Genomic DNA, 15,325 nt, shown 5'->3' on the forward strand with positions numbered 1-15,325 from the left:
ACCCTCCCTGTCATGCAGAACCATCCCACCAGGGGGAGGCAGTGGAGAATGGACACCCAGTGTAACCTGTGCAAGAAGAAAAATTGTGTAAGACTGTTTGTAGGCATTTACACAGCAGTAGAATATGATCATCAGTTCTATTGTGATATTATTAGAGATGTAACGATAAACCGCAAGTCAGTTGGAATCAAATATGTGACGATTCAAATCGGTTGAGATGCTTAGCAAATCGTGAATCAGTTAGGGCGAGGAGTTTATATGAACATATGTCTGAGGGGAACTTACTGTCTTTGGTAAAGTTTAGATGGTATTTTTTCTTTTTATCTTGACTCTGTATAATGCATTTTAAAGTTCATAAGTGCAGCGCTGCTTTGTTAACAGCGGAAATCAAGGAAATGCTTTAAGTGAGTAAAGAGAGTAAATCTGCGTCTCCTTCAGCTCGTCTGCTGTTTCATGCAGATATTTTTTATGTATAGTTTCACAAAACTGAAGTCAAACCATTCTGTTTTTGCTTCAAATTTCTAAATTATAAAATCTACTGTAGATCAAAAACTGCTCATGCTGCATATATGCAGAATCTTTGTTTGGATCATGATTCAAAAACGCAGTGGTTAACTTGCATGCATTTTGTCCAAGCAATAATAAAAGGACACATTTAATTTATAGTTTGTCTTAGATCTCATTTTGTTAAAAATAAATTGTGAATCGAATCAAATCGTGAAATCAATATCATGACTCAAATCGAATTATGAGTTGAGTGAATCGTTACATCCCTGTTGCTATCATATTAACTGGCCAAAAAATTATAATTATAATTATTTCAGTTATTGAAATTAAGCTGAAACAAAATAAAATATAAATATTAGATCATTTTTAGTATCTAAAATAAGTACTATAATAATTTGAATTTTTTTAATAAAAATAATGTACATAACGGAATTATTGGACCTTAAAACTAAAATTCTAAACAAAACATAAAATATATAAAATTAATCCAAAAAATAAAAACACTATAAAAGTACATAAATAATACTGAAATAACACTGCAGTGCTGTTGTCACCCATAGCCTGTTGGATTTTACTAAGGAACTGACTAATTATTAGATTTTTTTAATTATTTATTTTTTGTTTGCAATTTGTCTTTTTATTTATTTTTGCTTTTTAAATAAACTAAACTACTTGTTTTTTTGTACCAAAAGTGCAGAAGCAAACAGAAGTTATGTAACATCAAGCATACATGACAGTCATGTTATCAGTGAATGTGAAAATTCAACAGAAGCCAAGACAGTCTAGTCATAATTGCATGTGTGTGCAAAATAATTTTTTGCATTGCCATGGCAACTTTAAGGACTGTTACACTACATCTAGTAATAAGCCACACGAATAAACCCTAACCAAGGCTTGGCAAAGTGTTTATACAATTATTGCACCATATCCACATCAATAACCTGTTGCACATCAGCACAGATTGTGACTTTACGAAGGACCTTGATGGTTAAAAAGTGGGCAAACAGTCCAGCCCACGGGAAGAAAAAAAAAAACAGCATAACGACTTTCACCGTTATTGTATGTCTACAGCAAAGGGAGTAGTATGTGAGTCTTTCAGCTTTAGTATCACATTGAAAATGAAATGGATCTAGATCAAATTTTTATTTTTTTTTATTTTTTTGTAGTCTGTGGATTTTTAAATGAAAGTTATTGAAGTGTACAGATAATATCGATCTTTTTAATACCGTAGGTCGCTGGGTTAACTAAGAGTCTGGGTCTATAAAACTCAATGTGCTGACTTACTTGATCTAGAGCTCCGGAGGGATGTTCATTGAAGGGAACACTATGGCTGTGGTCCACTGGGTTTACAAGATGGGAACTGGAGAACAGAGAGGGGGTTACAGAACCATACCCTCCCTGTCATGCAGAACCATCCCACTAGGGGAGGCAGGAGAAAATGGGCGCTCAATGCAACCTGTGGATGAATCACAAAAGAACATGAACTTGGGATGAGGAAGCAAAATCAATCACACAAACATCAAAATGGCAAATTTTGCAAATTGCTGGCATTGTGAACATGTCTTAAGGCACTCTTTATATAACAGTGATGAGAGACAGCAGTGTCTCTAGCTATGCCATGAAGTTTCACGAAAAGAAAGAAGTTATAAAATCAGGAACAAATCTATCTGGATAATCAGCGCTGAGCTACGATCTAATCTAATGATTTGTATACAGGGAGAAGATGAAAGTGAAGATTTCTTGCTGCGTTAAGAACCTTTTACTTCACCTCAACAGATGTGAGACCTAGGGCAGAGAGCACTGAGGGTTTGATTGAATGAGTGCTTGTATACGTTCTAGATTATAGCAACCAGGAAACCGTAAAGCTTTTGACTTCAGATGGGCCTTTGTTCTTGTTCCAGACCAGTATTCTCTAGAAACAATATTGATTCTCATGGGGCCCTTAAGGTATTTGAAGTGTAAGCTATCAATTTGTGCACCAGTGGGGTCATATCTTTTCATATTTAAAGAACAAGACTACTGGTAAATTTAAAACAAAAACTGCAGGACTATTTATTCATATTGAACAATTTGTTCATTACTTTGAAACTCAACTAAAACACTATGATATTAAGCTATATAAGCCAAAAACAAGATTAAAATGCATTGAGTATTCAAGAATCTGCCTGAAGTTAAAGCCTGCTTGAGATAAAACAAAAAACAAAACAATTCATGTTTTACTGACAGGTTTCCCGCAATATCATGGGAGAGTTAATGAGAAAACTGAAGCACAGCTGAAAATATTTTTCCAAAAAGCTTCATTGTATTTGAATTTTTGTTCTATATATAAAGTTGTGCAATTGACTGATTGAACACAAAGTTGTGTTCTTGTCTTAGGACAACTTTGAACTTTTTTGATCCACTTTAAATGCCGATTACTGTTTACCACATATTACCTGATATGGTCTTCTGTGCCCCAGAACTATTAAGCCTAAATATATGGGCTACATTTAGCAAATAGGCTATTACATTGCAGCATAATAGTGAAGACAGATGTGAATCCAATGGAATACACAAAAAATTAAAGTCTTGAAAGGCAATGTTCATTATGCACTCATTTCATAGCTACATACTGATTTGCCTTAATGGGCACAAATGTGAGAAGGAAGAGACTGCTGGATTATATGAGAACTGTTAAACTATATAGCACAGCTATATACAGGAAACTGTATATATTTGCAGTCTGTTAAACAGTTTTGTATTCATAAGACTCATTATATAAAAAATATCTGACTGAAGAATGTCACAATCAATCAATCAATGATCATAACATACTATGAATTGTATATGCAATGCAATAGGATCTGGTCATGTATGAGAAATACCATTCATTAATCAAATTTAGTGTACTATGGAGAAGGAAATCTCAGCTTTAAAATGTCAGCTTGATCTCAGAATACCAAATCCAGTAGCTGTAGTCTCTTAATGTTTCTTCTATGTAAACATCATGTAAGCTCTAGTGAAGTCACCATTGTCTTTTTTTTTATGCCACAATCATATGATGTCCTAGTACAGAATGATGAGTAATTTAAGACATCATGAAGTCATCAGTGCACTTGCACTGAATGCAGATGCACATTTTGATTTGGAAATGTTATTAAACAACATTGTTTTATATAAATGAGTGGGAATTAAATACAATGATAATGAATGAGCAAAATACATCAATTTTGCAACCACAATATATGTGGCACTTCAGTGCCCAACTGTAAAGAATGTCTTCCCAGCCATTTTACATATTGTCTTTTTTAGCTATTAATCATAGAGTTGATTCTTCAAACATGTACACAACCGTTCAAAACTTGGCGGTTAATATGAGTTTTTTATCTTGAAAGAAATTCATACTTTTATTCAGCAAGGATGCATTAAATTGATCAAAAGTGGCAGATGTTTTCAGGATCATGTGACAGAGAAGACTTGAAAATTTAGCTTTGCTAGTACAGAAATAAACTGCATTTTAAAACTTTAATATAGAATACATTTCAATACAACACAGAATGCATTTCAAATGACATGAGGACAAAATAATGCATAATGTCTGAAAACTCTACCTATTCTGTTACTCATATATGTTATGATATGTTACTCATATCAGGGCACATATTATGACAAACTAAAGCAGAATAAACTGAGATTGTGTTGCAACTTGCATGTGAGAAAAAACTTTTTTTTAAAACTTTCACAATTCATTCAATCATTCTAGATAGAATGAGATAAAAATAAAAAAGAGAATAAAAAAGGAAACCGATTAGACTCCATATATGGTAAAATTCAAATGGTTAATAGCTGTAAAATGTAATACATAAGTATGCAAGTAAATTTGACTGACAAAATAAGAAAAAAATTAATTTCAGGACTAAAAAAAAGATGCTGCTCAACATGTTTAGTGCATCTAACAGAAATACATTATAATGCTGCCCTTTTGGGAGTCAATGAAGGAGGATGATATGAAAAGCAACTGAAAAAGGACAAAGAATAGAAAAAGGTGTGTGTTGTCATACACAAAAGCAAGGCAAAAAGCTTTGTTTGAAGTAAGGTCAGATTTTCACTGTAAATAAACTGATATATTGACTCTTCAAATGTGTTCACAGTTTGTGTAGTAATTACTTACATCTCCAAACAATAATTGATCTAACGAACATCTGTAGATGAGAACTCTGAACACAATTTCCATGCATGTAACATCTGTGTATAGACTGAAATGACTTTCAGGAAGCATTCAAATTCAAATCAACTTCAAATAACCTCTGGAGAAACAGGGTGAATTAGGCCATAGAAGCAGATTTCACTAAATATTTCCATATGTAATGCTCTGTTGATGGAAGAAGAGAAACTTTAATCTGGACTACTAACTAATAATAATCTAATAATAGTCTCTTTCCTTATTGCTCATTGTTACAAAAACAAGAACCTCTTAAATTTACAATTTCAAACAGTAAACCTAGTGATAAAATCTTTCATATTCATTCATTCATTTGCTTAATATAGTCACAGACTGTGAATACATTTATGAAAGCTAGATGACCAATGCCAATTGGAAACAAAGATATATACATATTGATCACAATTAATGTAAAGTTTGTAGGTTGGAATCAAATCGTACATGCTCTAGATGCATTTATTTACATCTTTAATACAAGAATGTTTACAAGGAAGTCTTACTGTGAGAGATTTATTGGAAAAGTAGACCTATTTATGCTTCAACGGTAACTTAGTATTTTACAAATAAAATGATGGAAAGGGGGAAATGCAAAATATTTAGAAGGTGGTGATTTTCAACCACTTTCCAGAGTCCCAAAACAGCTGCTCGATGTTGACAAGTTCCCACAGCAGTCAGTCCCCATGGATTTTGCCATTTCTATACATATTCAAGCAATCGCTGCATTATTTGCAATAGCTTACAACTTCTGTTTCACACTACTAGTCACATGGCTTCCAGACTAGAAGACACATTTACTAGTCATTTGTTTACATATTCAACTCAGTGGGAACTAACACAACAGGATAGTTGAGGTGCCTTGCTAAAAAATTATTGTCCTACTTTGAATTTGTCTAGTTTTCCAGTACAAATATCTAAACATTCTTAAATGAAGATATTTACTTGAGAAGTAAATTTAAGATACTACTAAGCCTTGTTTTGTTTTTTATGTAACAAGAAAAATATCTGCCAACGCTGTAAGTAATTTTAATTAAAAGGAAAATAAGCTTATTTTTCTTTCCAATTAATTATATTTTTTTATTGATTTTAGCAAAAACTCACTAAATTGAGAAATGGCCTATATTATATTAGTTATAATTACTAAATTAAGGGGGAAATTGTCTTAGAACTTATTATAAGGGATATTAAAATGTAATGCTTTTTATAACAATTGAAACAACACAAACCAAATATTAGAACAATTTTCAATGTGAGAGAGTGGAGAGGGTGTCAAACAATTGCAAGGTTCGTGTTTGTAATAGCAGCGAGTGTGGCACATGTTCTCCGTGGAGAAACTGATGTTTCACTCAAACTGAGTTTGTTACAACATCCTGTACTTCTGAACTTTAGGGGCGAGACTGTCCCTCCCACCTCTGCTATCTGTTGATACAACTCCTGAGGCAAAGGAAGCAGTTAGCAGATGCTGCACTCGCAGAAACTGTTGCCCCTCGCCCAAACTTCCATACAGAGGGGGAGCAGAGTTTGTCCATCTTGTGCGGTTCCCGTGTGCATAAAAAAAAAAGAACCCAGAGTTGTTGTTAAGCTTGGGCATGGTCTGATAAGACGCGGAGCGCTGAGCCCCGGGTCCCGCTCTCGCCGTTCTTGTTGCACAGGGTGGGCGTCTGCTCGATGGCTTCAGCAGGCTTGCTTTCCTGTCCCTCTCACTCGATCATTTGCTAGTTCGCTCTGGCGCGCTCTCCCTACCCCCACACATTCTCACAGGCTGCTGCACAAGATTTTTTCAAAAGAGATGTAGGTCAGCTCTCTGACGTCTAGGGAGGCACAGCTGAGCGCCCCTCTCCATGCTGCGGCAGAGAGAGATGCTCGCAGGGAAAGAAACTGCAGGAGTGATATGATATCGTCGCCTTTTGGTCATGCTGGAATCTGGATTTGACTGCTGATCGTTTACTCATTGAGTTGTGAGCGTATGTAAACAAAAACATTAGGGACCTTCGTAAAAAATTACAGCGACTACATAATCAACAGTTACATTGTATGAAAATACTTCAATTACTTGCTTTGAGATTTAGAAAAAAATAAACTATTTATTACATAATTAGCTGGACTTTACTAATGAAACCAAGAAAAACTGAAAGCCAATTGGTTATGAATAACCAGACATTTTACATGGCTGTTTACAATCAATTGAAATTCATAGCATACATATCCATGAGCTCCTTCACTGTAAACTGTAATAAAGTTAAAGTTATAAGTCAGGTACTCACTCTTGTTTAGCCAAACTAAAGTGTAAACACAATGCAGTTTGAAACATGGAAGTCCACATCTTTTCATCCTTCATGTAAGGAACGTGCTTATATGAATATGTGCTGGGATGTAGAGGCGTGACAGTGATCTGTGAATTCTGACCATGAGCTTTGGATATTTGGAGCCTTAAAAATAGTATTAAAGCATTTTCCAGTGGCAAGCAAAGAAAGCACTAGAACAATTAAAATAATATATCTCAGGAAAAATCCTATTTGATGCACCTGAGAAGTCAAGGACGGTAAATTAATAACAACTATTATTTTTATAATTATTTTATTGTCAGCAATAATAATAATAATAATAACGATGATAATGATAACAATAATTTCTAAGAATGATCAACTTCATAACATTATTAAAAATATAATTATTACCTTTATGAAAGTGAATGTTGTTAGAAAATCTATACTCTCAATTACTCAATTAAATCTAAATTACTCTCATTAAACTCATCCAATTTAGAAAGATAACTAACTGTACTTAGAAAGAAAAGAAGCCACAAACAGAATGATATAAACAGAATAAAATAATATTTTATGCTACTGATCAGACAATAACAACAACAACAATAATAATAATTGGTATGACTGGATGGTAAAATAATAACAAACCATTCTTCTCATTATTATTATTTTTTATTTTTAAATTGTATATAAAAAAAATACATTTTACGATTTTAGTCTTTCTGCTTCAAAATTCCATGTTTAATTCAACGTTTTTGCTGATAATTTATAATTCAAAGTGAATCCTACACCTATTTTTATCAGTCTAGAATGACATGTGGCAGGATGAAATAACATTTTATTCACCTGATCAGAATTAATAATACCAATAGCAATATTCGTAAACTGGTAGGTAAAGTAATACAATAATAATTATTATATTAAATTATTATAATACTAATATTATTATAATAATATCATTATTGTTATTAATATTACTAAAAACGGTTATTATTAATAATTATATAAACAATATCGTTAGACAATTTTTTACCTTTATTAAACTCAGATAACTGAAATATCTAAATAACTGCATTTTCAACTAAATCAAAGCACTTCAGTTTCAAACCTGCAGACACAATTTGACACTGTTTAAACTTGGTGTCAACAATCACCATGCTGAATTTCTTGACATGACATTAGCTTGCACTTCAACCAAATGCACCAACTAAAACGAGCAACGCAATCCCCCAGTCCAAATATTTTGATCTCAGTATGCAAATCTATTATTCACCGTAAGATAAAGAGAATGTCCAATCGCTCGAAAAGCAGTTTTCGAAACTCCACTTTGGGTAAACTAGGCAATGTTTATGCATCTGGTTGTTCAGATCAAAGAAAGTTAACCTCTAGTTGGACCAGCCCCTTTATACGATCCCTTAACTAAACATCAACAAATACAAAAAAATGAACGCATTCCAGTTACCTTTTTGGTCCGTTCTCCTCTTACAGATGCTTGCTGAACTTTTAGAAGGCTCGGAGTATGGTGTTTGCAGGCTAATAATATTGTTAGATGGGGCGATTAGTTATGCATCCAATCAGATGCAAATATTTCTGCAAGCCCAGCGCCTACGACTGAGCTTGCATTTGAGAGATGAATCGAGAAATGCGCAGTCCATCTTATTCTGACAGAATATTTCCGTTGATGCGGTGCTGTGGTGTCAGTTAAACCTTCTAGTTGAAGACTAGCTAAGCTAACGAGGTTAGCGGGCTAATTTCAGGAGCTATTTTAAATCCAAGACGCAGTTTTCTCCTGTTAAACTCCGGGTGTTAATTGTTGTAAATGCACTTTATTGACGATAAGCTACTTCTTTATTCCCTCACGGAGCTGCAGTGCTGCTGTCATCCGAGTCAAATGGTCATTTGTGTGTTTGATTCTCGCGTTGATCTGTCCCCACCGCCATTTTCATCCTCGAGCTACACAAACAAACAGGAGGCTTGCTCACGTCACGCAGAAGGTGCGCGACTGCACTGATCTCTATGGCATAGTTTGAGGCGGTTGCTTGGTGACGCATTGGTTGGAAATCTGATTGGCTGCGCAGGTTTGTGTGTGATTGAAGAATCGCTGGGTTGCGTAGTGTGTGGACGTACAATGATGAGGCCTCTGCAGGACTGAGGACCAACAGCGGTTTAGTTACCCACATTATTCAAAGTATCTTCTTTTGTGTTCAACAGAAGAAAGCATTTGCAGGTTTAAAACAACCTGGGTAAATTACTGACAGAATTTTCATTTCTGGGTGAACTATATATCTAGGGTGAAGGACACATCTGTGCTTCTAAACCAGGCCCGGATTGGCTAATCGGGAGCACCGGGAGAATTCCCGGTGGGCCGGTATGTTTTTTTTTTGGATGCAAGGGCCGTTGTTGTCATGGTACTGGGTTGAAATATATATATATATATATATATATATATATATATATATATATATATATATATATATATATATATATATATATATATACTCTTTTTATTTATTATTTTACCACTTTTTTACCATTTTATTTTTTATTTAATATTTTCTCGCAGAGTGCAGCCTGCAAGATAATGATGACGTGATTATCTGTTGACTCCCTGGCCCCGCCCTCAACACGTCACCTTGCAAGTTGCTAAAAAGAAAAAAAGTGAGATAAAATTGGATAACGATATGGGGTGGCAATTCCTGCTAAAGGAATAGGAATTAATAGAAGAACATCAGATTTTTTAGGAGTTTACACAGTGGAAATGGTAGCAGTATTATTTGCTTTAAGGTGGGTGGAAAAAAAACAAGACAAGAAAAGGTGCTGATATTATCTGATTCATCATCAGTCCTAGTGAGTTTAAGGTCTTATCACTCAAAAAGCCGTCAGGATGTGTTATATGAAGTCCTTCAATCAGTTACGAGGATAGCAAACCAAGGAGGACAGGTTCAATTTATGTGGGTTCCAGCACATGTAGGGGTGAAAGGGAATGAGCAGGTGGATGAATTGGCAAAGAAGGCTTTAAAGAAGGGAATAATAGAAATGCAAATTAAAATAAGTAAAGCAGAGGTCAAAAGTATAATCTGGGAAAAAACTAACCAAATGTGGCAAGAAAGGTGGGACAGAGAGCAGAAAGGAAGGCATTTATATCAAATTCAAACGAGTGTAAGGTGGGTACAGGTGGTGGGTACAGGAGAGAGGAAACTGTAATGACAAGATTAAGGTTGGGGCACGGTGCGCTAAACAAATCACTGAAAATGATAGGAAGACACGAGACAGGCTTGTGTGAGTGGTGTCAAGAAGAGGAGTCAGTGGAGCACATAATTATAAGATGTAGGAGGTATGAGGAACAGAGAGTGATAATGGAGAATAATTTGAGGGAATTAGGGGTTCAGGAATTAACATTAAAATGATTGTTGAGCATAGGTGACAGAGCACAGGTTAGAATATTGTTAACTTTCTTAAGGGAAACGGGTTTGTTTAATAGAGTATGAGGATAAACAGGGATATGGGAAAGTGTGTTGGGTAATGAATGATTGTGTCTAGGTGTTATAAAAAAAATTTTTATGTGGAAACTAGATTGTACGCTTATTGTCTGATTTACACTCCGGAGCAGAAGGTGGCGGTAATGCACCTAAAGCTGGTTGCCAACCGCCGTTAAAAACAAAGAAGAAGAAGAAAATTGGATGGAAGCACAAAGAGTATAGAAGCCCAAGAGCCTCACCAGTATATTATTGTAAATAAAATCAAAGAAGTTTTATTCAAAATTATTCACAGATATTACCCTTCAAAAGCAAACATCTGTACTTTTTTTCCAACTGTGTGTAACTGTTGTACATTCTGTGGCTGTGAAGAAGAAACCATTGAGCATGTTTTTGTTGATTGTCCCCTTGTAGCTTCCTTTTGGTCCCATTTACAAAGATTTATTTCCCAAAAAATAAAAAGTAAATTTGAAATACTTCTTATAGTCACTGAGCCAAATTTATCAGCCAATGAAAAATATGTAATTAACTTAATTATTATTTTAGCCAAATATTATCTGCACAAAATGATTTGGCAAAGAAGCAAACCCTCCTTTTACAAATTTCAGAATTACAGACCTTAAAAAATATTGGAACAGCATTGAAAATAAAAAAAAGAACAACAAATTAAACAAAACAATCAAATTATTTCATTATCTTAACTTTAATGCAGACCCTTAAGTGTTTTTCAGTTATGTATGTGTTTTTTGTTTTACTTCTTTTCTATTTTATTTCGGATCTTTTCCTGCCTCTTATTTTGTTCACCTTGTTAAGATTAGATTTATGAAGCTGTATATTGATTCAATTTTGTATCTGTCTTAAAATTGTACTTTGACAATATGTTAATAAAACTTGTAAAAAAAAAAATATAGATATAGAAGCCCAAGAGGCGAAACTCTGTTGTGTTATGGGTAACAGTCTGTAGATAGCGCTGCGGAGGCGCGGCCGCCATTATGGACTGAAAGCTGCTGAAATCGTTAACGCCAGTTTGAGTGTAGAGGTTTTGCTGTTCGTTTTTAGAAATCTATACAAAACTTGAACTGGCCAGTAGCTGGCTAGCAGTACACTAGTTTCCGAAAGATGGTCAGAGTTCTTTTTTGTTCATGTGTGCATTTGCTAGATTATACACCTTTTTGACTAATGCTTCCATTCTATGTCAATGCCTCTTCTCTCACAAAAAGAAAAAAAATACAAACAAACTTCTCATACACAAATGCACACATAATAGATGGTACCATGGTGTCTGATTAATTAATGAGATCTTATGGCACCACTTCCAATTTAGTACTGTATATATTTCATATGTGTACTTGCTAGATTGCACATCTTTTTTTGTACCTTTCCGCCTGTAATAGGACATTCACAGATTGTTTTTGTTCTTGCCATTGAAATGTTCACTGTGTGCACTGTCACTGAAGAAGTTGAAAAACAAGTTGTTAATATTTTTGTGATATTGTTACCTTGTTAAAGGTGAACTGTCTTTAGAAATGCTCATTTATAATTTTATTTATTTATTTTTCCAAATCATAGCCTATATATGGTGATGGTGATGTTCACTAATGTCAAAATAAACATTTGAATAAATCTTATTACTGTGTGTCTACCTATATATATTATTTCATGAATTTCTGTTATTCAAATAACAAGGAAAATGCATAATAGAACATAAATATTGATAGATTAAAGGTTTGCAATAATTTTATAATTGTATCTTTGCAAACCGTAAGTGGTAGGCTAATATAGCGATTCGGTGGGGGATGTTCTGTTATGTTCTGTAATACCTCTATAATATCCTAGAGCCGCTATAGTATTTCTATAGTAGTCTTATAGTACTTCCATAGTAATATTTTGTCCCAAAATACTTTCCTAAGGGTATTCCTAAATATTTTCCTAAGGGTAATTAGGCCATGCATAACCAACACATAGACGTATATTTTCTGTCATTTAACGTCATTTAACGTCGGTCATCCTCATTAATGTATTTTAAATTGTTTTCATATTTAGATATGACGGCCAGAAAAAATTAAGTTCTGTTAAGTTTTTCAGTGCCATTGACTCCCATTATTTCTCTGCGTTTTCCTTCAGTTTTCAGTCCATAATGGCGGCCGCGCCGTCACGTCATGGGGACAACTGTTGCTATGGAGCGTTCTATTGAGTTTCGCCTCTTGGGCTTCTATACTCTTTGGGAAGCATAGACAGTAAAAGAAACGGCACACGTCACAGTCACGTGGCGTCAGCTCTGTGGATGGAAGAGACAGGCGGCAAGGAAGTCGACCGGAAGTTGAAGTCGGCTGGGGGCCGCCATCTTGTAGCAGAACTTCACTTGCGTTAGCATCCCATTGACATCCCATTCATTTTGGCGTCACTTTGACAGCGAATAACTTTACATCTGAGGCGTTTAAAGACTCCATTTGTCCATTATTTATTTCTACAGATACACGACAATGTATACAGGGCTCCATTACCTTCTATGTTACATTATGGTCCCGTAGAAACAGTTTTTGTAAAAATAGGCTAACGATTGCGTCATAACAACGCGACTCTCTGTCGCACAGTAGAGAAATTACCGTACAGACAGGAGGAGAACCTCGCAGGCAATCGGGGAGACGTTGTGGGAGACGTCAAGAGAGAAGCCCATAGATATAGAGTCCATAAAAGCAACGGGACAAAATATTTAAACAACGTTTTTGGGGAATTGGAAATGCTCGGGATGTGGCAAGTGAATACATATGAAGTAGCTTTTATCCACGAACTTTACCTAGCTCACAATTATTTAAATATTAGCCTATGGGCAAATGTTTTACGTGAAGAGATGAAATCATGTAGAACAATAAGCAATTTAAGAGACTATAAATGAAAAGCCTATATTGAATCAATACGAAAATGACTCAAGGGGATATTGTATACTGACAGTATGGTTCCTGGATTATATATGTCTGTTTTGGATGGGTTACTATTCGGTTTGATGTAGAAGGAAACAAACATTTTTTAATGTGTGCGTTTATGCATGTATGTGTGCATGTGCTATTTGAATCAATTTTAATAATTTTGGATGATTGTACATGTTCTTTGTTATCTGTCCTTCATGTCCATCGTTCTTGCCTTGCCTTGCCTTGCCTTGCCTTGCCTTGCCTTGCCTTGCCTTGCCTTCGTGTCTTGTTTATGTTATGTTTGGATTTACCGGTTTTGACCCTGCCTGGACTGTTTACCCCTTTGGATTACCCTTTGAATAAATAACTTACCTGCAATTGGTTCCCTCTCCTGTGTTATCTGTAACACCCAACGTTACAGTGTGTGTGTGTTCAAAATAAGCTAATTAAACTAACTAAAATGACTAAGTACTGCAGAAAGGCAAACGATTACAATCCAAAAATAGGCTATAATTTCAGAGTCGATAATAAAAATAAAAGTCGATTTTAGCCACTTCTTTTGCCAGGCCTATAATGTTTTAATGTAAGATGTCATATTGTAATTATATAGCGTAATATGATATTATATATAATTATTATAATATTAATATAATATTAATTATAATTAATTATTATAATATTAATTATATTATATTATGTTATTACTATACAATACGATTTGATTTCCAAAATCACACACACACAGACATATGTGAGTTTATTCTGATGCGTCATTGAGCGGTCGAGTTCAGATTGCTTGCACTTAACGTAACTTTATATACACCTGGCTAGTCTGAGCCCTTATTTCTGGAAAGCCGTGATACTTCGACCTTAGAAACTTCTGATCATCATTCAAGACATCTAAGTATTGTGTTATAGGTGGTATTTTGTTAATTCAGTGTGTTAACTGTTTGTTGCCTTTTTTTTGCCTTTTTTTTTGTGATTTCATCTTGCCATTTACTTCAATTTACTTGTTGCTAGCATATTTTCCCTCGTGCGAAAATGTCTTGCTGTGTAGCATACATGTGTTCTAAGAGGCAAGTCTCTTCTTCCGAGTTAAGCTTTTTCAGGTAAGTACACTTTCTCCATCTGTATAATGCAAGATTATGAATTTTTGAATCATCATTATATAGGCCTAAGCAGAGGTGTAAAGAGTAACGTTACCTGAAAACCATGACGTTACTTAAGTAAAAGTACAGTAAGAGTATCTGATTTCAATCATGTTTATTTTCTATAAAATGCTATAATTAAAATATAGATTATATTTTGTCAATATAGAGGATATATAAAATAGTGTAAATTAAAATTAAATGCACTGGATGTGCTGGTTTCGGCCTCATCAGCAGCCAGCTGATGCATAATGTGTGTGTTTGTGCATGCACATGTCTGTACGTGCACATTCATATGGGTGTGTGTGTCATATCCCATACACAAAATAAATATATTTGAAATATATTTTTAAAATATATGCAAATGTTTGAAATTGGCCCAATAAATATATTTAAGTTAAATATATGTAAATATGTTTACATATATTTTCATATATGTTTTAACTTTTGCAAATTGTTTCATTTGAAATATATTTTGAAATGTAAAAAGTTAACATTTTCACAAACAAACATTTTCAGTTTATTTTTTTAGATAGACCACTTCAGCCGTGGATGTGGGCATGGGAGAGCAGTGCTGTACCGCTTCCCCCACCCACATTTTTCCTACTGGTCGGGATTGAACAGGCAACCCTTCGGTTACAAGCCCAAAAGCCCTAACCAGTAGGCCACGGCCTCCCCTTTACTGACTTTATTGGCCTAAAATGACAATTTTATGTAATAACACACAGAATGCAGAGTTTTTTTTCCCCTATTTTAACAGAATTTTAACAGAATTGAATACAGTTATTTAATAGTGTGTGTATTCAGTGTTAGACACTAA

The 15,325-nt window shown here is 34.5% G+C and overlaps 1 protein-coding gene across 2 annotated transcripts in view; it reads right to left on the reverse strand.

Annotated features, from left to right (window-relative positions):
- The window catches only part of LOC132092266 (nuclear receptor coactivator 1-like), a 57,075-nt gene extending 48,131 nt beyond the window's left edge, over positions 1-8,944 (reverse strand). For both annotated transcript variants that reach the window (XM_059498433.1, XM_059498431.1), the window contains exons 1-2: positions 8,435-8,944; positions 1,831-1,963 (exon numbers count right to left, since the gene is read on the reverse strand). The gene's annotated coding sequence lies outside the window, so the exon portion shown is untranslated. The remainder of the gene's footprint in view (positions 1-1,830; positions 1,964-8,434) is intronic.
- Between the last annotated feature and the right edge of the window lie 6,381 nt (positions 8,945-15,325).

The sequence above is a fragment of the Carassius carassius genome, chromosome 18 (assembly GCF_963082965.1).
Source record: "Carassius carassius chromosome 18, fCarCar2.1, whole genome shotgun sequence".
Lineage (NCBI taxonomy): Eukaryota > Metazoa > Chordata > Actinopteri > Cypriniformes > Cyprinidae > Carassius > Carassius carassius.